General features: G+C 42.7%; 1 long non-coding RNA gene across 1 annotated transcript; it reads right to left on the reverse strand.

Moving 5' to 3' along the window:
• Nucleotides 1-9,996: 9,996 nt before the first annotated feature.
• LOC112105995 lies at nt 9,997-23,453 on the reverse strand. The gene is made up of 3 exons (XR_003899837.1): nt 23,267-23,453; nt 20,383-21,489; nt 9,997-13,346 (listed from the first exon to the last, which is right to left on the reverse strand). It is a non-coding gene; the product is annotated as an uncharacterized LOC112105995 (long non-coding RNA).
• Nucleotides 23,454-24,285: the final 832 nt, after the last annotated feature.

Raw genomic sequence — 24,285 nt, forward strand, 5'->3', positions numbered from 1 at the left:
TAAAAACCACTTGTATTACAATCGTTATATCCTGAGTGCTATGTCAGGCCAATTTCACCAAAGACCCTTTTCCTTACACAAATAAAGATGTGTTTTATATATAGGAATATACACAGTGCATTACACCTGCTCTTCTATTATGTTTCTACTTTCTGTTAACAGAACAAGCGGTCATTGGTAAAGACAGGACCATCCATCAGTATTTTGTTATAATCCAAACCCTTCCAGCCACCGCCACTAACAATTTAGTGAGCCCTCTGCCTGCTGCTTAGAGTGTGAGCTTGACTTACGTGGCAAGTTCTTATGGGCAAGGATCATCTTTTTGTTAAGGGTTTGTACAGCATGAAGCACAATGGGGTCTTGATTGATGTCTGGGGTCTGTCACAAGACAGCTGGCCCCCCTCTGAGGGGGGTCAGGCATCCACTAGGGAGAATTAACCAACCTATGACAGGCTCCACTAGGGAGAACGAGCCAACCCAGATCCCCCTCTGGCTAGTTAATTGCCTGGGCCTAGTAAAGGATTATGAGGGCTCAGTCAAGAGGAGAGGGACTTCTCAGAGGAGCTGGTTAAGGAGTTCACTGTCACATTGTCTGGAGTGGCTCACGACTGTGGGTGCCAACCTCAGGGCAGATGGTCAAAAGGCAGGGCAGACACACCAAACCGGTTGTGTGTTCTATAATTAGGTTCCAGCAACCTAGTCAAAAGCATGAACTCCTAAAGCACTATAGCAATCTTACCATGGAGACACAGACAGTCCCCTTGGGCATTCCAGTCTATCTTGCCACACAGGCAAGCTGGACTATGTGATAGATAGTCACTTTACACCAAAAATCACAACAATTTTGGGGTTACTCCCAGTCCCAAAGGACTGGTCACTTACCCCAGGTCTGTTGTATGCAGATCTCAAACCAAAGACAACACCTGTCGCCAATCCTGTAATAAACTAAAGATTTATTGACTAAGAAAAGAAACAAGAGAGTTATTTACAAGGTTAAAACAGGTGACATACATACAAAAATGAGTTACAGTCTTAGATTTTAAAAGGCAATATAAATTTCTATAATAAGGAGCTCTATACGTCCTTTAGGACTGACCCTGGCCAAGCAGCATGGGGATCTCTTGCTTATGTTTAGGAATCTTTGCAGAAAGAGACCTCAATTTCTTCTGGTTAGAGATTTTGATGCCCCCCACTTCCCCCCGCCCCACACCCCTGTCTGCACACACACTCTCTAGAGTCCAAGCTAATGCTGCAGGGAATCTCTTCATGGGTGGGACAGGGGAGCAACTGACAAAGTCTTTGTTTCCCAGTGGCCCATGATGAGCAGTAGATAACACCTCTTCCGGTGAAATAATATTTCACACTTGGAAATGCTTCTACCCTGACGGTGGGGAATTTACAATGTTAACAAACATTTGTATAGTTACAGGAGCAAACATTTCAACATTACCTGAGAACATGGACTAAGCAGGATTAATACATGCGGCATTCTACAAGCATTTCATAAAGTCTAAAAATTAAACACATTGTTATAACTCTAATATCTATTCTGACAACGTCAACGCACAGGAAAGCCAGACTGGTTTCCAGCTATGCATTCATAAGTGTTCAGTGAGGCCTTGGCATGAGCTGGCACCTGGTCTCCCAGCGTCATAGTCACCAGGAAAGGGAACCTAGGAAGGATACTCCTAGAGGGCAGAGGTTCTGAAGGGGGAGGGCTACAAGTGCCAAGCCCTACGGAGACCTGGTCCCAGCAAAAGGTCCTTACCAGCTAGCAGCATGTGGTCCAGATCGTAGAGGAACTACACGCTGCTCCGGAGAAGAGCTGCAGTGATTTGACCTGGGAGGGGGCTGAACCCAGAGAGGGAACACATCCCAGGTGGTAGCAAGAGGCTTGACTCCAGAAGAGGGCCCGGATCAAGAGGGCTTTGCTGGTCACCCATATAGACATGCGCAGATACTGAAGCTAGCCATGGGAAGGGTAAGGTTCAGAGGATAGGGGGATATGTCAGTGGGTAGCTGGCCCTCTGAGGGGTCAGGCACCCAGCCTACCTGTGACAGGCTTTGTGAAGGGGAATGAGCCAACCCAGATCTGCCTGTGAGTAGCTAATTGCTGGGATGAAGACTTGTTTGTGTATCATGTTTTGGCCTTCAGTTAAGTAAATTAAACCCCTGAAGGGACACTGTTCACTATATTAAAACCTCATTGAATCCTACATTAAAATCTAGTAGGGGAAACTGAGACTGGGATGAGTGGCCTGCCAAGGGTACTCCAGGTGTCTGCCATAGCAGGGCCCGTAGGGGCTCATGCAGTACAAATAAATAATAATAATAATTAATAATGATAGCATTTGTTCCCATTAATTCAGTCGTTTGGTGAACAGTCCGAAGCAGTGGGCTGTAGCCCACGAAAGCTTATGCTCAAATAAATTTGTTAGTCTCTAAGGTGCCAGTCTTACAGTTAAGCTCTCCTGCTCCATTAAAGAATGCTTTAAATATTCCTCGATGCCAGAAGAGGGCACCCTTGACTACAGATGGGCACATCCATTGCTAGAAAAAAATATACTTCAAGGGCACCCCAAGGAAAGCCCTGACTATGAAGCACAAGACGTGTTACCTGGTCCTGGAAAAATAAAACTAAATAAAATAAAAAAATAAAAAATAGAATAAAAAAGCTTCGAAGAACTTGCTGTAATATGTTTTCTCTCCATTGAAAAGACACCTATATGGAAACCAGGGGCTCGGGCAGCAAAAGCACTGAAATAAGGCACCTCACTTTCAAAAAAGACCAAGTCGCTGACATGGATGAACTACGGTTTAACCCAGAGCCATGAGGAAGTTTGGTAGAAGGATGTGATTTATTAAATTGTGTGGCAAAGATATACGACTACCTCTGGGATGTTTTTCAAAGCCCCAAATTCTGTAATTAAAAAGCAAGACTCTTTCAGCTGCGCTTAAGATATAGAGGGATTTCTCTCTCCGTTTTCTCCTGAATTTCTGCAAGCCGTTGTATTAGGAAGTCATCGTAGTGTAATGACCCAAACCTTTTCCAAGCTCCTTGCATACAGGCTGCATATCTCTCTTCTTTCCCTTTTTACTTGTCTCCTCTCTAATGCTCTAAACAGTCACACTCTCTTCTCAGAGAGACAACGTGGGTGAGGTAATATCTTTTATTTGACCAACTCTGCTGAAGTTGGTCCAGTAAAGGATATTACCTCACCCTCCTTGTCTCTCTAATATCCTGGGAGCAGCACGGCTTCACCTACACTGCACACAACCATCTCTTCTTGCATGGAAATCTCCCCACGTCTCTCATGATTTTGTCACCTCTCCCTGCTCTTCCTGGTCTATCGTTTTTGAGATACGGTGACCAGAATATATATATTGTAATCTCTTATTTCTCCCATCATAGTGGAAGGAAAAAATAAGTGCCGGTATAGAAGAGAGCAGATGATCACTGTATACGGTGATGAGGACAATAGGCATTCTGTTATTTGCTTTTCAAGACTTCATGCTCTCTTTCTCCCCTTCTGTTTCTAACCCTTCTCTGAAGAAATTCACAGGACAAGACAATATGAATAATTATAGCTAGAAGTTTAGAACCTTTTAGTCAAACAGGACAAGCATTGAGAAATCAAATTGCTTCTCCTATCGTGTTCACAGTCTGAATCAAGTGTTTGTAAGGTACGTAGATATACAGCTGGGCAGAAAACTGTTTTCCTGTCCTTTGAAAAAGGTTCAGGATTTCAATTTTTTCCTATTCTGCATTGGGATGAAACCAAAGCTTTTTGAAATTTTCCATGAAAAATGTGAGCCCCCCTCTCTAACAATAGCCAAGTGGTTAGCGCACTCAGCTAGGATGTAGAAAGTCCAAGTACGAGGCCCTGCTCTAGCCTGATTCATTACTCTCTCTCTGTGGCCTAATAAATATTTAATTATTCGTACAGAGTGGAACAGCTCCCGCAAAAGAGATGGAGTCTATTGCTAGGTGATTAGGACACTGAATCAGGCAGAGCAGGGATATGAACCCCTAGATCCCCGACTGGGACATTCTGGGGTGGGTCTCATTGGTTCTTTCTCTCCCTGGCTTTGAGCAGAAATTCCATCCTGGACCTGAGAAACCTTCCCAACATGTTTTTTCCTCAAAAAATTCCCAACTGGCTCTTCTCAGATGCCACAGAGACAGGCACTGTATGAAACACTACACAGACAAATATGCTGCTCCTAATAGGCTGCAAGTGATTGGAAGTGTAGGTGAATTCTTATAAAATATTTCAATAGTAAAGAATAATAGTTTAAACTAAGCTTTTAAACACTGGAATCCTTTTGGAATTGTGGGTGTGATCAGGCACGTAGACCTCCAAGCTGACCCGAAACTGTACCTACTTTGTACTTGTAGAAACAAAAATGGGGGGCTAGTTAAGGCCGAGTTGAAAATTGCATTTACACAGGGCCTATCGTTCTGAAGATCCCGAATGTGTCATAAATTACACATAATTCTCTGGCTCTGCATGTGAACGTCTTCCTCTAGTGGCCAGCCCAAGCAACTACAACAGCCTGCTACAGACTTCCAGCTGATGTGGGTTGCTTTTTCTTAGCTGATGCATTAGAACTTTGCGATTTTGGTGTGATTCCCCATGGTGGCAAATATCTGTCTTTCCAAAATGGCACCTCATATGGGACTTAAACTCCCATGGAGCTCAGGTTCTTGGGATGAGCACTTCCTAAGAGAGGACGTATATGATGAACTGGCTTAGTACTTACGATCATGTCTCTGTAGTTGGTGGATAAGACCATGCTACTTAATAACATTTAATGGAGTTGTTCCTTTAATTCAAGTGGCAGGAGCTTGGGCTTTTAGTGCAAACGGTCCTGAGTTCCGTGTCTGTGCACACAGCTGTAGCATGTTATATACAACTGCACTGAAATGCAGCCACCTCTGGTCGGGAGCGTGACCACTAAGCACCACGCAGCAAGTGAGAGGAAATTTTGCCAGGGCAAATGGCTGCTGATGAAAAGTTCCAGAAAACCTCCCATCTCAGTCTACACAGAGTAGACAGGAGTCTTTTGCACGGTTTCCTGCGGACACCCTTCCCCCTGCCTGCCACTGCTGCTCCCGCCCCCTTCCGCCAGTGGTCTCAATGGTACATTCAGTTTCCCTGCCTCCAGGGCCCACAGGGTCAACCTTACTGGGATTCTAGTCTGTTTGGTTCCAGGGAGCGTAGGGAATTCCAGGCCTGGGCTATAATAAGCAATTGTTGTATCCACCACAGTCAGTGGGAATAGCCACCATTTTACCATTTCATGCTGTTTTGTATATGTGTCCCTTCTGCACCATTTACCTGGCCAGGGAGGAAGGAAATGAAGCCATGAGGGGTGTATGGTTATTAACCTTCTGCCTTGGATTGGCCACATTAGCTATTCCTCTAGGCCAGGTGAAATGGCACCTGAAACATCCTTCATCTCCATCGGTTTGAAGTTTTCAGGGACTAAATCTGGGATCTCCCCGTTTCCACTCTCACGTCTGTCATTGGTGCCCATTGGGCAGGAGGGCAGAGCTAACACAGAGATGAAATGAGGGGCACATAATAAGGGAAGCAGCAAACCCGCTCTGAGCCCTACGCTGGCAAGGACCCTTAGGAGCTGGCAGGGGTCCCGAGGTGTGGAACACTGCAGCCATGGTTTAATGGCCTGACTAGCATCATGGAAGGGGTCGAAATGCAGAGTCATAGTGAAGTCTGTGCTGTCAGAAAGGACTGGCAGCCTAGGCAACTGTGTCCAGGGACTGGAGCTCTGCAGAACTGGTTGGGGTTCTGTAGGGCTTAGGGCCAGAATTTCCCAGAAATCCTGAGCCCCTGCAGCTCCACCACTGTCCTTCCTACCTCTCTGCAGGGAGGGGGCACAGCTCAGAGCGCCTTAAACCCATTGGGAGCTTACAAAGCTGAGTTCTGAGACCTTCAATTCCCACCTGCCCTGCAGGGGAGTTCCACTGAAAAGCACTAAATTCCAGCAGAAAAGCTACACCCTCACCATAGGTTAGTGGGATTTTAAGACCCCTAGAATCAGATTCATTCACCACTGGTAGCTGTCATGGAGCAACTTGTATCTGTGGGGCTGGAGAATATGACTTGAGCATCCCTCCTGCCGCTGCAAAAAAGGCAGGGGTAGAGCATGGGAAGGAAGCCCTGGCCATCAGCCCTTCCCTTCTCTTTTTGTTTCAGAGATACAACACTCTCAGAGCCTGCTCTCCTCTGTCTTATGGAAGCGTCCCATGTAAGTGGTTCGCTATGGGCTAATCAGGGTTCATGCTGTTTTTCTGGGGCCATAACATGTTTTTCCTTCTCCATCACAGCTTTTCCACTGGCTTTCAAAGAACATACACGTGTAGTGACACCAAACTCAGACGTGCTTGCGTTAGGTATACATATGGAGGGTGGATCAGCTGGCGTGACCCAGATGAGATGATTCTGGTCTTGGACCTCTGGCTGATGGAGCTATACAATCTGTTTGAACATCCCTCCATTTGCCGGGAAGGTGTGGACGTAGCTAGATCAGTAACAAATGGGATTCAAACGACCTGCTGGCAATCGAGAATCACGAGTAATGCTATAGCTGTGCTACGTTGCTTGGGCTGCAAAGAAAATGAGATGCTGTTTTGCTTGCCAATAAAGAAGACACCAATGAGAATTATCTTCTCCTTCTCCAACCAGCGTCATATAGTTTCTTTTTCAGGTTGCTGCTGACTTGTTCCCAGTGTCCAGCTTTTTGGTGAGGATAATGTGATCACCTGGGAGCTGTGAGGTTCCCAGAGAGGAGCGCCAAATCCACAGATCAGGATTAGCGATGAATGCATGGAAAAAAGGACTTTCCTGAAAAAGCATGTGAATGCTCTTAATGTGTGAATAGCTAATGAAGATCCTCTTAGCAGTCTCTGCACATTCTTCAGCTGCAGGGTATGTTCATTGATTCTGTGTCTCCAGCTACTTTAGTCTTCTTTGCTTATTGCATCCAGGTTAAATTAAACAGACAAAAGGCCACTGCTGAAATGCTAAGACCCAATGGGGATTGCATTAATGGTCACCAATTCCAACTGGAAAATTGGTGCTTAGATTTTTTATAGCCCACCGCGTGGAGCTATTTCATCCAGCAGCAATAGGTAGGTCACCTCTAATGACCAGGGGTGAAATCCAACTCAGTGCGCCTTGCTCTGTCTCATTAATAAGGAATGAATATGAAAATTCATGGCTGGGAGTTTTCTCTTGGGAAAACACCTCGGCACACATTTCTATGGTTTATTACAACTCCCTGCTACATTGAAGACTTTGGAGTTATAAGCGTGGCGATCCAAACTCTTCCCAGGTGAAGCTGGTGCTGGAGTACCCCAGCAATGAGTTAGTAACTCGAGCGGGTGGAGAAAGGTCGTTCTGGTTCACGGAGGATTTTCGATAGGTCAGAATCTGGTTTTGTTCGGACTTGGAATGCAAATCAACAGGTTTTCAATTATTGGTGAAAGGGAATGGAGCTTTGGCACCAGAGTCGTCCACCTGGAAGGCTGCCCCAGAGACGCGGACCCTTGAAGCTCTGGGCGTCCGGGCTGCTGCAGAGCCGCAGGCCTGGGAGCTTGGGAGTCATGGCTTCCAGGCATGGCACACCAAGCGGGCTGCCAAGGAGCCAGCTGGCTGATCTAGCAAGAGGCCAGGCAAGTTTCATTAGGGGCCTGGCGGGCAGGGCTCCATCACCTCTTCATTGAAATGGAACCGTCTCCATGGAACAGGTGCCAACTTTCCAATGTGCCGGGGGGTGCTCACTGCTCAACCCCTGGCTCTGCCACAGGCCCTGCCCCCACTCCACCCCTTCCCACCCCCTCCCCTCAGCCTGCCATGCCCTCGCTCCTCCCCCCCAGAGCCTCCTGCACGCCACGAAACAGCTGATCGGGAGGTGCAGGGAGGGAGGGGGAGGTGCTGATTGGTGGGGCTGTCGGCGCGTGGGAGGTGCTGGGAGCGGGGGAGGGGGAGCTGATTGGGGGCTGCTGACGTATTACTGTCGCTCTTTGGCAATGTACATTGGTAAATTCTGGCTCCTTCTCAGGGTCAGGTTGGCCACCCCTGCACTAAGCAGTTGAAATCCTTAGCAGAAAAATCTGTCCTGCACATGGCTGAAAATGCCTTTAAAATTGATTATAAACTCATTGGACCAGAGCCTCAGCTGATGTAAATCAGTGTGCTATTATTTATGTGTTTCTTTTTGTATTACCACAGCGTCTAGGAGCCCCAGTCGTGAACCAGGACCTGACTGTGCTAGGTGCTGTACAAACACAGGACACAAAGATGGCCACCCTCCCAAAGATCTTACAATCTCAGACAAGAGACAGACATGGGAATCCAAGGAAACAATGAGGAAAATATTGGTCCACAGGATAAACAGTGGTGTCAGCACACCAGCCGCCTAACCATTGTCAAGTTTTTTGTAGGCCTCATGGCAAAGGTGTGGTTCCATTAGCTTCAATAGAGCCAGGCCAGTTTATACCAACTGTCGCGCTGGCCTGCTGTTTTTAATTGTGTTCCCAGCTATATGATATTATTCCTCACTAAGGATGAGCTACACACATAGGAACGCTGGTTTGTTTTGCTGGGTTGGTGTCAAGTGGTCGGGGTGCTCCAGTGAATCTGGCCCATCACGCTTAGCCTTCCAAAAGAACAAAAAGCACCATGGAGCTGACACAAAGTGAGGAGAATTTCAACCCAAAGGGAGAGTTTCTGGGGAAATGTGTTAAATATATTCATTAATGAACTGGAAAAATAGAGGGGAGCAGTAAGGTAGCAAATGAAAAGAGTGAGCTAATAGAGTTAATTAACTACAGGATCAATTAACTAGAAAGCCTGCAGCTGCAAATGCTATAATATACGGAATGGTGTGCTTACAGCTGTAAATATATAAACCTGCTGTGTAAGGACTCACTCTGTCCTGGGGCTGATCACTTTCAACTCCCGCTGTGTATAAGGACCTTGGCAGTTCTCAGGATCAGGACCCAATTACAGCTTGACACAAATAACTTTGCCATTTCTAGTTGATCACCAGTCATTGTTTCCAAAGTAGCAGCAACTGTAAGAAAAATACCCTTCACTCCCCCTTCCCCGCACTTAGCATCAGCCAGCTGGGATTCATGTATTTGGCATTTCACTGTTAATTCAAAGATGCAAGCACTGGAAGTGTTAGAACTTGGAAAACAAACACTCCATGGGCTTTGACTTTGATGAGGGTTAAACACCTTATGCATATAACAGGTTACACCTCTGAGATTTCTCAAATCAACTGCTATTTAACAACAGCGTAATACTAAACCAGGCCCTCAGAAGGAAAACAGGTGACAGTTTTCAGGAGGCAAAATCTGAAGTAACATTTTTTTAATTGCGTTTGTGCGTGTGTGCATAAGTTTGTGAGTGTGTGGTGTGCATGTGTACATGTGTGTGTGTGTGCGTGCGCGCATTCACGCATGTGTTTATGTGGGGAAATCTCCTCTTGTCTTCGGTGGCGGCAGGATCAGCGCTAAGGTGTGTGTAGCAGGACATTTTCAGTGACAGCTGGGCAGATGTTCAAGGTCCAGGTGCTTACAAGAAAGCAGCTGCCAATAAAATGAATGCAGCCTGTTGAGGAGAGCAATAATTCTGATTTCACACAGTTTGTGGTCCACTGGTTGGCTGTTAAAACAATCGACCCCTGATTCTCTCTGAGGCTTGAGTCTAATCGTTTTGTTTTGTTTTTAAATACAGTAACTAAATTAACGACAAGATATGCCACTCGTAGTATGATTCCAGCCGGGGAAAGTCTGGCAATCCTTAGGAGGAAAAGCGATAGGTATCGCAGGGAGGATAACCTCAGTAATAATAATAATCCCGAGATCTTGTACAGCATTTTAATGAAATAAGACAGCAGAGAAAGGAGCCTTTCCTTTGCCTTCTCCATGTAGCGCTTTCCTTTGCCTTCTCCATGTAGGTTCTTCAGTGCAGGAATGTCTGCGCTACAGCAGCACGGCAGTACTCCAGTCATGGAAGGGCTGTAGAAAATCTACTCCCTTGAGAAGTTGGGGGTTACACTGGGGGTTGGGTGGTAATATCAGGGCATGATATTTTTCAAAGTCCTGAGCAACGTAGCTAGGTTGACTAAAGTTTTAGACATAGACCAGGCCTAAGTGTTTGTACAGTGCCTATCATAATGGCCTCATCACATTTAGGGCCTCTACTAGCCACTAAATACGACGAACAATTCTGTCTATACAGAGCTTTCGGTGATGACAAACTACAAAAGTCCTCGGGCAAGTCACTTAACCACTCAGTACTCAGTTTCCACATGTGTAAATGGGGACAATAATACTTCCTATGAGGCTGAATTAATTCATATTTATAAAGCCCACTGAGCTTAGATGGAAGAGGCTATATAACAGATACAAAGGCAAAGATTATATATTAATGATGCATTTTCAGTGGTCACCAACAGTCCTTGGTACAATTATTCCTTCTACTGTATCTCGTTGCAGTCTCTCTAGTCCACTCTGCTTACGTTCTCTGATGCAGTCTAATGGTCCTTATTTGCTGTAGCTACTCATAAATCCTTTGCTATCCACTCTTCATTTATTCCTACCCCCCTCAGTAAACTGATTATAGTTTAATCGTTTGCTCGCCAGTTTTAAGTCACTAAGGAAAATGTTGTTATTACTCCACCTCTATTTTATGTTCTTTTAATTATTTCCACCTCTGTGATTACTCTAATTAGCTAACTGGTTTCTGATGGCTGTACAGTAGCTGGGATTATATTTTCATTAATCACCGTGTTCAACCCGTCTATTTAGAGTCTGTGATTTTGTGCATTATGATTTGAAATAAGTCAATACCAAAGTAAACTGAAAAGGAAAAAAATCCATACAAATAGACATTATATTAGTCAGCAGGTTGGCTGAGAGACTAATATATTTAGAAATGTTATGATTTACAAGCACAAACAAGCCATTTATTTAGCTCCTATAATAAAGATAAATCAGAAGTCTCCATTCATACCTATTTAAGGTGACTTCTTTGATCCAAGTCAGATGATTGACGGGTTAAACTGGGATCAGAAATAAAGAAACTGACAATACATTTCCTTTATTTCCATAGAGGCAACAAAGAACTGGGCTTCATATACAGTTTCTCTTTGTCATGTGAGAAACACAGAACTGCAGAAATGAAAGTGTATTCTTCATCATCGGGAGACTATTTCTTCCCAGGCACTCCAAACATGGAGTTTGTGAAACCAACATTCACAAAGTAAATTGATATTTCATGATAGTTTACAATAATCAAAACAAATCAAGGTTGCTTGACCTTCATTGTTTAACCATAACTATGAGGGAATATTCCTCTCAGTTGTGAAAAGCGACATAATGAGACTTAGTATGTATACAGCTCTCAAAGTCCAGGACCAACGCTGGCTTGAAACACCCCTGTGAAGTAGGTAGATAATTATTATTAGCTGGAGAAATTGAGGCAGAGATAAAGTGAGATGCCCACAAGATCACAGAGCAAGAAGCAGAACTCACTCTTGTAGGCCAAGCTGCTTCTCATGGTTTGTTAACATAGCACTGCACTGACACAAACACCACACATTTAATTTCACACTTATGTTCTACGGGTGGAAGCCTGGCTCCATTAAAGTTAATAGGAGTTTTGCCATTGTCTTCAACAGGGCCAGGATTTCTCCCAATATCTCTGCCATAGACTTGTTCTGTCACCTTGTGCAAGTCACTTAACCTCCCCACGTGTCAGGTCCCCAGGCCCACCTCTCTTCAATATCTTTGAAATCCTCAGATGGAAGGTCCTATGGGAGTGCAAAGCTTTGTTATTATGGATACCAACATGGGGATCACAAAGTGCAAACATTCTGAGCTCTTCATAAGGCAATGGAGACACAAATGAGAAAAGAAGAGAACTGTGGAATTTTATAAATCAGAGCTATTTTAGTTTCCAAAGGCTGAAAATTGATTACGCTCTGAACTAGCAGAGAAACTACAGATCTGTTTAGACTTTAGATTCTCTCCCTTTCTTTTTTCTAGGCCAGTCCTGCATATCATCAGGTTCACTGAAAAGCAATCTCCTTACGTTTAGCATCATTGCAGTCTATTTAAGGAATGATACTCACTGTAGCGAGCGTCTGCCGTTGCTGCTTGGCGGCGATAGGATTGGGCAGTGCAGCGGCTTGGGCTGAACACAAACACCTGGGCTGGGTCCAAACCAGGCAAGTGAAATGGAAAGGGACCATTTTCTGCCTACTTTCTGCACTACCCAGAAGCATCTCCTGCAAAACAACCTACCCCTGTTTAAGTGGGGGCATAGAGGGTAATGTGCTCCTGTTTCTTGTCCGCCACACAGCATCAGGATTTACTAGAAATGTCTGCCTCCAATGTCTCTGCCCAAGGCAAAGCTTCCTATCTGTTGTTAGGGAAGGGCCAGAACTAAAACCCTGAATCCAAATCCCCCTGAACTTCAGGATAATGTGGCCCCTGGATCCAAATGTCTGCTTGGGATCCAGCACAACCGCTGTTTGCTGTTCTGCACAGATCTTCAAAAGAACTTCTTTAGAAACGGGTGCACTGGGCATGTCTGGGGAAACACAAAAGGTAATTTGGGTATTTTCTCCAGTTGCAGGAAAGGCTGTAGAAAAATTATAGCAAATTAATACCGTTCAAAGTAGAACTCAGCACCGCCACAAACTGTGCAGATACAGGGACGCTGCAGAAAGGAATACACACCAAGATTTTCTGAACCCCTTACAAATGCTGAGGCTGTGCAGCCTTCGTAAACTGCCTGGAGCTCAGGAAAGCTTGCTACCAATTTCCATATGTAGTGTCCTGAATTTTCCAACAATCAGTATCCACAGGTTTTTCTTATACCTTCGACAAGTGTTTCTAGCCACGACGGACAACTGGCTGGCATGATATGTATTCCCATACTCAGCCCGTTAGTGTAGTAAAAGATAGCTGATCTCAGCTCAAAGCGGAGTATATTACTCTCAGCGTGTCACTATATGAAATTTCTGGGAGCAGTTGTATTTCTTTTCGGCTCTTTTCAAAAATTGCATCGGTTCTTTTTCATGGTGGCGCGGACAAAGAATGTAATGTATTTTGTAAAATGGGAATGGATATGAAAATCTTGAAAGAGCTACTAACCTTTTATAAGTAATCCACACAAAATGGTGCTTCTCTTCATCTTACCAGCTTGTATTTCTCTATGCCAACTCTTTCCTGAATGATAGTTGTGTTATCTGACTTTACGGTGATGGGTGTGTCTTAGAGGAACTATATCCTTCCAGTTAGTCTGCAGGTAAGGGGAAGACTTTGCATTAGTAATAATAGATGCTACTGTTTTAAAAAAGTGACTTTGTATAGAAGTTTAGGTAAGATTCTCAGTTGGTGTAAATAAGGGTAGCTCCACTGACTTCAGTTCAACAGAGTTTATAGGGATTTACATCAGTTGAGACTCTTCTCTTTATATTTAAGTCACTAGTCTAATAAGAACATTTTCAAGATGCACAGGAGAAAAAAAATTATTAAATAATGTTAAAAACTGTTTTCCATCGCCGTCTCTCCCCGCCCCCCCCAGTTGGAATAACTGAAAACAATCCAATATAAATTAATCAAAGCCTGGAACACCAAGTAACTGTAAAAAGCTGTTGTCTGTTTAAAGCTATCATAGGTATTACAGATGTTATAGTTAGGTCTGGTCAAAATTTTTCCATCAAAACTGGGTGTCAAATTGAGGTTTTGTGTGAAATGTCTGCTTTCTGCAGAAAATTTTTACTTTTGTCAAAAAACCTGAACAACTGAAAACTTTCTGGTTTTTGTCCAAAAACTGAAAAATTTCAGCTGAAAACTAACTAATTTCCATTGGAAATTTCACTCCGGGTGCCTCATGGGAATTGGAGCTTGAGTGCCTCATGTCCCCATTCTACTCTATGAACCAGGCTACAGTCTACATCTTCCACAATGCACCACATCATCTCACATAGAAAGGATACCATGGTGCATCATGGGAAATGTAGTCCAGCCAGGGAAATCTAGCCCATAGAGGAGAAAAAAATTCCAACCAACTCTAATTACAGTAAGCTAGGTGGCTAGTAGATAAGCTAGATCCTGATCCTCCAAAGATTGACATGAAGCTGGATTTTAAATATTCTTCAGTGATCAAGAATGAACCCCCCACTATTTGCTGGGAAAGTTTGGATCTGGATGCACACTTGATGCCTTGGCCAGTTCTAATATCCTCAATGAGGAGAGAAAGCAAATACAATCAACCAAAGTGCCTTTGACTGAAGAGAGACCATCTGACTGGAACCCAAATGCTTTACATGCCAAGACAGCATAGCTTCTGACTCATTAGTCCTTTCATCAAATGGCTGTCCTTTTTCTGCTAACTACTCAGGATAGGCCGTTTATTAAAATGTGCATACAGAATCATGTGCAAACTGGAGAATGGACTACCATACCACTTTTTAAAATCATCTATAGACAACATAGGGGAATGCTTTCTAAAGCCAACAATATGGAGTTGTGAAACAATCTAGACATGTCTAGTTTAATAAATTGGCGTGAGTTGTTTCCTGCATAATCTTGTCAGATTGTTTCAGGCTTCAGTGGTCTCCATTTGTCAATAGTTATGACCTTTTTTTATCTGAAATATTTCAGTCTTTCTACTTACCTAGACGCCAGTTCAGCAAAGCACTTAAGCACGTGCTTAACTTTGAAGTCAACGGGAGATAAGCACATACTTCAGTGATTTGTTGAACCGGGTCTTAGACAATAATTGCAGTATCTCCACTACCACAGTGGGATAACTACTGGCAAATGTTGACTTTTTAATGGTGCCTCTGTATCTAGTTATCTCAGTGTCCCTTAATCTCATACCACAGTGAATCAATCTACAGTATGGGCCGACAGCTGAAGAAGTGAATCTAATCTGTGTTATAAGGCAAAGTCTTGTTCTAGGTTTCTCAGAGTTTGGATAGAGTGAGAGGGACTTTGAAAGAAGCTACAGTAGAGACACTACTTAAGGAATTAATTGATTTAAGGCAATATTTCTGTACAGTGTAACTTAATGAACCACGTAAGTAATGCTCATAACTTTTCAGTGTAAGGGACAAAAACCAATGTTGCATTTAATTTTTGGTCTAGATGGGCTAAATCAGTTCCAAAACCAGCAAGTATGGAAATGAAATTTATTCTGGTATCCAGGACCACTTTCCTGTAATGGCTGGGTCAGCTTTGTCAAAGAGTTTAAAATAATGCTTTCAATTTGCCTTTGAAGCCTGTGATTTTTTGATCACCTTCACTGCCTGTGTTTGGCTCCGGCAGAGATGGGAGAAATGGGCAGTTATTTCACGTGAGAGATTGAGAGGATGAGGGAACTGACACCACAAGCGACCCTTCAAACAGAGACAACATTTGGAATGAAGTATTTCTTCAGGGAAACATCTCAGCTTGCTTTAGCCCCAGATTCTGATATGGTACCCCAAATAAAGATTGCACAAAAAGGCATTTGCAATTGTGCAGTTGGATGATACACACATGCAACTAATTGCATTTGCAAGGGGGAAAATTAGAGGACATGCCTAAAAATACCTCCAAGTCGTTTGAAGGTACATTTTCTGGGGGCAAGAGGTTGAGCTTCCAAGAAGAGTGAGCTCCTTGGGCTAGATCTGTAACTCTTTTCAAGCATGCTTCCAAGGTTCATTCCCCTACTTTTGTGTCTGAGTGATGGTCACCATCTTAGCCAACACCCTGGGGACTGAATTGGGGAACCTCCAGAACTAAAAGCATGAGCAGCCTCAGGTCTAGCTCATACTGGAACAGAGCTGTATCTTCTGCAAACTGGGCTCGGGGGGTGGAGGGAGACATGTAGCTCATTCCAGTGGCTTACACATACAGTGGATGGCACCTGCATGTGTGGGCAGACATCCGTTTCTCACATACCCGAGTCTGGCAGTTTATTACCTACTTCCCTTGTTCGGACACGCGAATGCATGTACTCAGAGCCACATCTTGAGAGGTGAGACTAGGGTGACCAGATGTCCCAATTTTATAGGGACAGTCCTGATTTTGGGGTCTTTTTCTTATATAGGCTCCTGTTACCCATCACCCCCTGTCCCGATTTTTCACACTTGCTGTCTGGTCACCCTAGGTGTGACTTGCAGCTGTTCAGCATTTCTCAGGATAAGGCCCTTAAACCTGAACACAGCAAGGCACCTAAGCACATGCTTAAGTCGGTCCCAGTTCAGCCGAGCACTTAGTTCTGGTTGAACGAGACCCTAAATGGGTGTGCAGTCACTTTTGCAGGCACTGTCCATTGTATGTGTACAAATGTCAGGGCGGCTCTATGGTTTTTGCCGCCCCAAGCACAGCAGTCAGGTGGCTTTCGGTGGCACGCCCGCTGGCTACGCGGATTCAGCGGCATGCCTGCGGGAGGTCCGCCGGTGCCGCGCCTTCAGCGTCCCCGCCGCCGAATTACCGGCAGACCTCCCGCAGGCATGCCGCCGAAGGCAGCCTGATGACTGCCCTCACAGCGACCGGCAGGTCGCCCCCTGCGGCTTGCCGCCCCAGGCACACGCTTGCTGCGCTGGTGCCTGGAGCCGCCCCTGACAAATGTAAAGGTAAACTGAAGGCCATTTCAAAAGATAGTCCTTAGAGTCTCTCTGCAGCTAGCTGCCCAGAAGGGAGAGGAAACCCTTTAAAAAACAGGGTTGAATCTAAACCAGTCATCAGTAATGACACCAAATAAATGTAGGAAATAGTTCCATAGACAGTTGAGATATGGAGCTCTGAGGAAAAGAAGATCCACATGACCATTATGACTCATTTCGCTCTGTCTGGCTGCTTTTTCTTCCATCTCTTCTATGACATAGTGTGTTTCTTTGCTTCATGCTATAGCACCAGTGCTGATAAAACAACACTTAGTCAAACACCCATTATTCATCTTCATCTCATTTTTGCAGGTGTTGAAATACAACTGTAATTAATTCAGGTACAAGGCAGATTGAGTGACTCAGCTATCTCTGGAATTTTTGGTGCAGCTTCCAGGTCAGCACCAGCTTCGCTCTACTTTATATAACTTATTTTCTCCAATGTTTCAATTAGGGCTATCAATTAATTGCAGTTAAATCAAGCGATTACGCAAAACAAATTAACTAGATTAAAAAAAATAGTTGCCATTAATTGCAGTTTTAATTACCCTGTTAAACAATAATAGAATACCAATTTACATTTATTATACATATTTTAGATGTTTTTCTACATTTTAAAATATCTTGATTTCAAAGTAGACAATGCTCACTTTATATTATTTTTGATTACAAATATTTGCACTGTAAAAGAGAAACAAAAGAAATAGTATTTTTCAGTTTATCTCATACAAGTACTGTAGTGCAATCTCTTTATTGTGAAAATGCAACTTACAAATGTAGAATTTTTTTTTACATAACTGCACTCAAAACCAAAACAATGTACAACTTTAGATCCTACAAGTCCTCTCAGTCCTACTTCTTGTTCAGCCAATCGCTAAGACAAACAAGTTTGTTTATATTGATGGGAGATAATGCTGTCACCTTCTTATTTACAATGTCACTTGAAAGTGAGAACAGTTGTTCACATTGCACTGTAGTAGCCGTCGTTACAAGGTATTTACCTGCCAAATATGCTAAACATTCGTATGCCCCTTCATGCTTCGACATATAGATTGCATTATTCTTTTAAATTATTTTTTACAGTGAAAATATTTGTAATACAAAATAAACTTGAGCGCTGTACACTTTGTATTCTGTGTTGTAATTGAAATCAATATATTTGAAAATGTAGAAAAACATCCTAAATATTCATAATACATTTAAATTGGTATTCTATTATTGTTTAATAGTGTGATTAAACCTGCGATTAACAGTGACTATTTTTTTAATCTCGCGATCAACTGCATTTATTTTTTATATCGTTTGTCAGCCCTAGTTTAATCAATGAGAACTCATCTACTTTGATACAACCACGTCTAAGAAACAGTCTCAACTTAGTGATACACAAAGAGCCTGAGTCTGATCCAACTGACACCAGTGTAAATCAGGATTAACTTCAGCGACGTCACTTTTGCCCCAGTGTTGAGTATTACCATGCAACTCAGATAACAACATACGCAGATATGGCTTAGCTGTGCAGATAATTACTTCTTTTGCACATGCAGTTATGGTAATTAAATAAGCTCAATTGCATGTGCATTTGCACCTCTAGTTTTTGTTTGTTTGTTTGTTAGTTGTAAATCTGGCTCTAAAAGCACTTAGAAATGTGATCATCTCTCCAGTCAGCTTTTATATGGCTTTCACAGTGCTACACTTGCGATATTACTTTCAGGAAACAACCTGCACTCCAATCCATTGCCCCGCCCGCCCCCTTTTTGCCCCCCACCCCCTATAACACACACGGAGGAAAACCTACTTTGTCAGAAACTAAAGCGTTTTGTGAGATTAAAATGTAAATGTTATACTCCACTTTTCAAAATATGTTTTATAATTTACTTTTGACTGCGTGAGGAAATAGAATTTTTATAACCCTGTGAAATGATTGCCACCCAGACACTTTGGCAAATAACTAAAAACCTTAATAAATAAATCCTCTGTCAGCTAGGGCTGAAAACCAAGTTGCTCGTGGTTTGCCGGAATATTGTGAATTACAAAGCAGTCTCATACAATTGGACTAGTAATCACAGGAGCACGTATTGGGCTGACTTTGGTTTCCCTAGTTGGGAGAGGGAAGGGTGAGTGTGCAATGGCTCATTCAGCAGGACTAGAAATAATCAGTGTAAATTAATTTTTGGTACATTTGCTGATTTGAAAAAAAAATCAGCAAAAATTAATTTACAGCAAGTATTTCTAGTACCAGGCCAGCGGCAATGCTGGTCCGCAGAAACTGGAAAATAATTTAACCCTAATATGTAGCTGGCACTAAAATAAATAGGTACTAATATTTGCACTGTAAAAGAGAAACAAAAGAAATAGTATCTTTTTGCAGTCTATCTGCACCAGTATATTTACAAAGGTAGATGGCTGATGCTGCAAAGTAAGTCCCTGGCAAGGTAATCGCTTTGACATGAAATTACTAGCCCTTCCTGTCACTGAAAATATCATGAAGTAGCAGGATAAATTAGGTAAGTACCTTGGTAAATGGACCATATGATTACAGGATAAATGTATATGAAAAAATACATTAGTCCACCACCATCTTCAAATAACTTCAGGTATTTTCAATTCCTTTCAAGATCTAGTTTGAAATGGCCCTCATGGTATCTATAGGGTTTCCATAGATTCCTTCCACCCCTGTCTTTCTCAGCTATCCTCTCCATTCCCTCTACTCATCTAATACCTACCTTCAAATCTGTCACTTCTGATAATCTTCTCATTGCTGGTGCAAGAGCCTTCTCCTCTGCAGCTCCTACCATCTGCAGCTTCTGCCTCACTGAATCTCAATCATTATTCATTATTTGCTAGCTGGAGTAATGAATAGTTGGCATAACAGTTTGTAAACATTTATATATATCGTCATCCAAATGCCAGCAAATACTTATGAATGAAAGCATCTGAATAAAATCAAGATCAATTATCCACAATCTTGCTATGCAAAAAGAGGGCTAAATTCATAGCACAAAATATTTCAAAAACGATCATGATTTTGGCTACCTACATTTTTGGGTGCCCTTTGGCACACTTTTCAGAAGCCTAAAAATTAGGTCACTTGAAGCATGTCTGAAGCTGGGTACCCAAACTAACCGACATACCCCAGCTCACTAGTGACTTTTGAAAATCTTGCCCATAATAAATATTCATAGATCTGCACATGTTTAAGGCCAGAATGGACCATTAGATTATCTAGTCCGTCCTCCTGTATAACATGGGCCATGGAATGAGTATTAGGACTGAACAGTTTGACCAGCTGTGCTCACAACAGATTGCTCGTGCATGATGGGCAAATCAGGAATCATTTGGTGAACAATTTCAAACAACAAATACATACAACATAATAAACAGACAATTCACCAATAGACAATGAGGCTGACCTGCAAACTTAATTTTTTACTATGAAGTATTCACGCATTTCTATCCACTAAATAAGCTATTAATAAGGACATGTTTATCGTGGACTTAAACAACCATGGTGATGTATTTTATATCAACAAACTTGTCACCACTTGAGTGGAATCCTACAGGGCGTACAGTACCAAAACACTGCAATGATAAAGACCGTGTGGCTAATGAGGCTTGGTGAGCTGTGAGCCAGCTGAATATCTTGCAAATGAAAGAACACCAGCTAAAATATGGGCTTACCATCAACTTAGGATACTGCTTTATTGGCCTCAGTCCTAGCCCAAGGTCATTGACTGAGACCAGTCTGGGCTTTTCAACGCCCCTTGGCATCTTTAAACATTCCCTCCTTTCACCAGCTTGGAACTTGGTCAGTTTCATTTTGATGCCATTTGCGACTTCTCTGCTCTTTTCTCCAGTGAGGTCTTTTTGTTTGTTTTTTATTTAATGGTGTAAATCTCATCAGCTTCTAGACCTTTTCGCTGGCCTGCTCTCCCAGCAGTGCTTCCTACGGGATCACAAATGACATATTGCATCTGCATTGAAACAAAATGAGTTCATCCCCATTTTTAGATAAGGGTGTCATTTGTAAATGCTTTATTCATAATTAATGAAATTATTACTGGATGCAGCCACATTCCTCATCCGTGTATAATAAGATACTTTGTAAAGTGCATTAGTAAAAAGCTTACAGATGAGGCTATGACAAACCTACTGTGAAACATATTCTATGGCATACTGCAGCTTTTGTTCAAACAATCTATGTGCAAGCTTGTGAATGATCAGTCTGGCTAGATGGTGATAGATGGTGCAAATGTTAATTAATAATAGGCTAATGTTGATAATTAATAGTAAATCATGATGATGGGATTTTGTTAGTCAGTGTTATGATAATATTCATTTCACAGAATCATAAAATCATAGAAGTTAGAGATGGAAAAGCCCCATTCAGTCATCTCAGTCTGTCTTTCTGCCAATGCAGTACCATTCCTTACAGAGCATTTACTGCTGGGTAAAAAGTCTTGTGATCCCAGATTCATCCAACCAGGAAATATGGAGAGGCCTATTGATCTCAATGCAATTTTTATATAGTATTTATGAAAACCCTGATGCATTGTTTGACTGTAGAACATGAAGAATGAGTCATAACTGTCCTCTCACTAAGAGCTATCAAGAGGTTATGGTGATAAGAGACGTATGAATCCATGTAACCTACGGTAAACATGTGAGGAAATAACAATGTAAAAGGTGTCTTCACACATATGATACGTGGCTTCCTCCAGCAAGTTCAAGACGACATCATACCTCTTACCTTTGGTATAGAAAAACTTCTTGTACTGCTGTAACAACCTGCGATACCAAATAACACAGAGAGAGACACTTTAGAAAACTGCATGTCCTTTAGAAACAACAGAACAGTGTTTCCAAGTTTTTCAGCTGACACAACATTTTCCTGCCTTATATATACAGGACTGCATCACTCCCGGCATTACATCATGTTGCATGAAGTGAATGAACATTTGCCCTTGGGCATAGGCTGCCCTGAGGAAAGAGGAAGTTCCATGTCACTGTACATTATAAAATCTGATGGACAAGGAGAGCAGTATCATGCAATGACAACTAGAGATGGCCACTTAACTCTCAATTCAAATACCCCCAAGGGAGTCCCGTCCCATTTATATTGCTGCTAGCCGCTTGTGAGGCTATTCTTACAGCTGGCAGATTTCCTGGCTGATTGGATGACTGTCACACAATGGTATTATGGTGTATGGAGGAACGTGTTGGAATTGCAAGCTATCGCTTTAAGAGTGTGGGAAGGTGGGGCTTCCCGGTCCTGCTTGCAGACTCGGGGGCTCTGTAGTGAAGTGTGCGATCAGAGCAGTCTAGAAAGAACCAGATGGACTGAGCTGTGCCTCTCTGCTTTACAGAGAAGCCTGCTTTATCCATCTCTTGGCTTTTGGTTACTGTGGGTTATTATTCTGGAATCTAAGAATAAAAGTAGTGATACATTGCACCCTTCCAGTAACACTATTTTATATACAGGGTATATATATTTTTTAAGGTAACTTCTCTGTGTGTATGCCAGGAACATAACAGGTAAGTAGGAGCCTAAACATGATTGGGACTGACACTGCCTGTTAAGACATGGTGCAGTGGCATTTTCAGGCTGAAGATAAAAATGGGGTGACTTGAAGAATTGCCGTTCTTTGGAAAAAACAGATCAGAACCTCAAGAGACTAAATTTTCTGCCAGCCTCAAGAAGGGCTGATTTCACATGCCCTGTTTTGCACGCGCAACTGCACCATGCAAAATCCTCATTGGCAAATACGGCAGTGGCCTTATCTGTCAGCAAAAGTGGCTGGTGGGTAAGCAAATACAGAGGTCCAGGGCTGAAAATTGAACCATGAGTGACATTAAAAATGAACAACAACAAAACACAGCAACTAGAAAAGACCCCATCGTTCAAGTCATTTATAAACAGATGGGATAAAAAATATATTGCAGGGAACAATTCTGGTTGGCCTATCAGGATGGGATATATTTTCTATGCTAAGATGTAGGCTAGTTATTCACTAGTACCCAGATATTTCATAAGTAATCTCGACCAAAGGCATAAAATTTACCTAGCTCACTGCCATCTTCCTATAAGCAGGATCTCATGTGTTGAGAGGTACATTACATTTTGCCGATCCCTTTCGCACAGCTCTGTTACTTACCACCTTTATTAAAGTCCTAAATCCTTAAACCGTGTTAATACCTATACAGCTTTCCTGCCTCTCGCAATCCACGCATACAGCTTATTGACTAGAGCAAGAATAATGTTCACCAAGAGCTAAAAGAGACAAGTGTTAATTTTGGAGTTCTCTTGATAAGGAAATTAATATCAAGGCTTTCTTTGGACAGTAGAGTCCTTTGAACCGACACACAAATGACCTCTGCCCCCCTGACCCTTTCTTAACTTTGTCTTTGTTTGGTTTTTAACATTTTCATTTCAGACAAATCTGAACCAGGATTCAGTCCATTGTGGCCTCGCAGACAGACCATCTCTTATCTCACTTACATTCGTAGCAATTATTTACAGCAGAAATGTTTAAGCATGAAAGTGGGATTACAGACAACGTTGTACCTTTGCTACAGCAATGTGCATCTTGCATTGTTTTCAACTTCCTCAACCGCTGGGCTATTTGCCTTTCCCCATCCGGAGCCATTGTCCTGCACTTGGTTCCACCTTTTAGGCCTTCAAGGTCAGAGCTTTCATTGGGCACTCCTGACCCGCGTTCTTTGCAGATGTTAAGAAGTAGGAGCAAGTTGAACACTACATGAGGCGAGGGTGGGGTTCAGCAGTATTAATACTTGGTAATAACATAGCTATTGCGACAGCTTTTAACACAGTGTTTTCTATTAAGGGTTCCTTCTTCAGTGGTAAGTACTCTTGAAATTGTGGAATTTATAGCATTGACCTAAGGCAGGCACTATGCAAGTTTGCTCCCAGGATCAGGATCAGCTAGTCCCAGGATCAGGGGGTTGGGAGACATAAAGGTGGCATATGCCCATCTTTGCCTACCCTGCTTGGATTTTCTGCTCTAGCTTTGCAGAACCTCTGGATTGGGCCGAGGGCATTACTGTAATTCCAGCTCTGTGGCCCTGTCTATATTACAAAATCTCTATGCACTCAGCATGTCAAGCATCTTTGTTCACAGTAGCTTGGGCCTTGTCCTTAGACAGGAAACCCGTGTTTGCTTGTAATATGTGATAATCTCTTATATTACTGAGCACATAAGGGATTTTCAGATGAACAGTATTTAAACATGAATAATTAAAATCGGAGTTAAATGAAGATATTGTACAGCTCAGTGCAGTGTAAACACACTGACTACCTGGGCTCCATTCAGATATATTCGTTACTATGCCACTTTGGATCCAGACGGGTAAAAGCTTTCACTTTCATTACTCACTACACCTGATTAAATGTGATTATACTCTTGACAAATTTTCTTGTGTCAGGCACTAAATTAAGGGGGGGAGAGGTATTTTTCCAGTTACGATCGATATTGTTCTGATAAAGTCCTTCTCAATTCAGAAAAGTTGTTCTCTGCTTAGGTTAATCTGCTTAATAAATGGCATAGAGTGTTCTCAGCTCAAGAA

This window comes from Terrapene carolina, unplaced genomic scaffold (genome assembly GCF_002925995.2).
Source record: "Terrapene carolina triunguis isolate 2854851 unplaced genomic scaffold, T_m_triunguis-2.0 Scaffold130, whole genome shotgun sequence".
Taxonomy (NCBI): Eukaryota; Metazoa; Chordata; order Testudines; family Emydidae; genus Terrapene; species Terrapene triunguis.